Source organism: Orycteropus afer, unplaced genomic scaffold, assembly GCF_000298275.1.
Source record: "Orycteropus afer afer isolate SDZICR_OR568_19922 unplaced genomic scaffold, OryAfe1.0 scaffold00156, whole genome shotgun sequence".
In the NCBI taxonomy this organism is placed as follows: domain Eukaryota; kingdom Metazoa; phylum Chordata; class Mammalia; order Tubulidentata; family Orycteropodidae; genus Orycteropus; species Orycteropus afer.
In genome coordinates, this window is record NW_006921743.1 from 7,684,798 (window position 1) to 7,687,684 (window position 2,887).

Sequence of the window (2,887 nt, forward strand, 5' to 3'; positions counted from 1 at the left end):
CTCAGCCTCAAAACTCAAGTCTACATGTCACCACAGTAGGACAAACCGACAGACAAGTTTGTCTTGCTGTTGGAGACCTCTCGTATCACCGCCACCTGGGTCCCTGTGGCTGACTGTACCTCTGTCTGGCTTCCTGGCTTTTAATCCCCTTTCTCCTGCTCTTCTGCCCTGCTGTTTTGTGTGTCCCTGAGTTGTCCCTGGGGCTGACTGCTCCTCTATCTGGGATCCGGGCTTTTATCCCCTTTCTCCTGCTCTCCGGTCCTGCTGCTTTGGGTGGGCCTGAGTTTCCTCTCCTCACCTAATCCCTTCGGCTGACTTTTCTTCTCTCTGGCTTCCTTGCTTTTAATCCCCTTTCTCCTGGTCTTCCTGCTTGCTACTTCGGGCGTCCCTGAGTTGTCTCTCCTCACCTGTAACCCTGGGGCTGATGGTGATAGGACTGTGCAAATAAGGTATATGGAATCCTAATATGGGGAATGGTCAGTTTTGCCAAATAACTAGACTTAAAATAAAGCATCCCAGAGGTGGAAAAAGAGACATCTCACTACCTTCAAGAAAGAAGAGCCAGTGGAATGCATCCTTTGGAACCAAAATTTTTAAGTGCTGTGCTGAACCTCTTTGTCCTAGGAGACAGACAGAGCTGTAACACTTTGCTGAGATGGCAAGAGATCCGAGAAGCAGTAGCAGAGAAACTGGGGAAAAAGAGACAGCAAAAACAAAAGACCAGCACGAGACAGAGTGATGGACTTCTCAACCAACGAATGAGAATGTGAGTGCCCTCAGGCAGAAAGCTTGCTGGCAGAGTGAGGTGCCTCTCTGGGCACCTATCAGCAGAGCTTAAAGAGCTTTGTAACACTTGCCCAAGCAGGACAAAGACCAAGGAGCCACAGGACCAAGAGCCTGAGGCCAAAGAGAACTATGCCTGCAAGACAGCTGAGAAAAGGCTGTCTTGATCAAACTACTGTATCCTGAGTTGTTTCTGACCCTGAATTGTAACCTGTTACTTCCCTAATAAACCAATAATTGTGAGTATTGTCTACAAGTTCTGTGTGGCTATTGCAATGGATTATCAAACCCAGCAGAGATGTAGAGAGTGCCGTGGGAGGGACGGTTGGTATTAGACTTGGTTACAAGATTGGAGGGTGGAGGCATGTTTGTCCTCAGCCTCATAGGAATCAGCCTTGGGCTGTTTATCTGAATCCTTCTGCTCACTGTGAAGTTAGAAGAGCTCAGAAAATGATACCCCTTTTTGTAGGCGCAGAATTGCTTGAGGGCTGCTCTCCCAACAACTCCCTCAATTGAAGTGCAAACCACAAAACATTTCCCTGGACACATGTTTATAATGTTCAAATGCCCAGGGCTTGTAGGGCTTAATGCAAAAGAACATCATCAGTGAGTGTTGGCAGACACCACACAGCTGGGTTCTCTCCCTTTCTAAGTTCACCTCTTTTGGAAATGCTTTACTTCACAGGCCACTCTGTAGAGCACAAACGGAGAATCTAACAAACTGAAAGCATTCACACAGCTTCAAAGAACCTGAGTACAATGAAGACAATTATCCTGGGAACCCTAACTACATAGATAGCTCATGAATCATGCCTTGTCTTCCCTACTCTCATTTTCTCTTGGCCCTAGTATCCTTACCTGCTTGTTGTTGTTATTTGCCATTGAGTCGGCCCCGACTCATAGCGACCCCTCCTTGGGTTTCCAAGGCAGTATCACTACGGAAGTAGGATTGCCCAAACTTCCCTCCGAGGAGTGGCTGGTGGGTTTGAACCGCCAGCCTTCTGGTTAGCAGTCAAGTGCCTTAGGCACTATGCTACCAGAGCTCCTTACCTGCTTATTACACATTTATTTTATTTTGTCTATCTCTAGTAGTTGTTTTAGGAGCTCGGGTAGCGTAGTGCCTAAGGCACTTGACTGCTAACCAGAAGGCTGGCGGTTCAAACCCATCAGCCACTCCTTGGAAGGAAGGTTGGGCAATCTACTTCCATAGTGATACTGCCTCGGAAACCCAAGGAGGGGTCGCTATGAGTCGGTTCTGACTCGACAGCACATAACAACAACAATTGTAGCTGTTTTAGGAGCTCTGGTAGCACAGTGCCTATGGCACTTGACTGCTAACCAGAAGGCTGGTGGTTCAAATCCACCAGCCACTTCTTGGAAGGAAGATTGCACAATCTACTTCTGTAGTGATACTGCCTCGGAAACCCAAGGAGGGGTCGCTATGAGTCGGGTCTGACTCGACAGCACATAACAACAAACGACAACAACAGTAGTTGTTTTAAATCCTTTCTGGAACAAGGAGAGAGGAAAATGATTGGATGGTATGCTTATTGGTGATTCAATAACAAGATATCAAGTTTAGCCAGGGCATGAAGGGGCATGTTTCTAATGCCAAGTTATAGCATTCACAAAGAATCCCCATTATGCTAGCTTCTCAGGCCTCTCCTGAAAGGTGTGCTTACTGGAAAGTAGATTACTGAGTACATTCTCCTTGAATGTGGGCAGAGAGCTCTTTCATATCAAGGAAGTATTGCTACAAGGGTGTTTACACTGACTATGGTGTCATAGTGCCTAAAGCATTTGATTGCTAACCAGAAGGCTGGCGGTTCAAAGCCACCAGCCATTCCTTAGAAGGAAGATTGGGCATACTACTTCTGTAGTGATACTACCTCAGAAACTCAAGGTGGGGTCACTGTGAGTTGGATCCAACTCGACAGCAATGACTTGTTTTTTTTTTTTTTTGGTATGACAACACAGAACCTGACTGTTTCATTCTGTTGTACACAGAACATGAGTACATAGAACTGTTGTACATAGTATATGAGTCGGAGCCAACTTGACAGAACTTAATAACAACAACATAACAACACAAAGCATGTAAGCA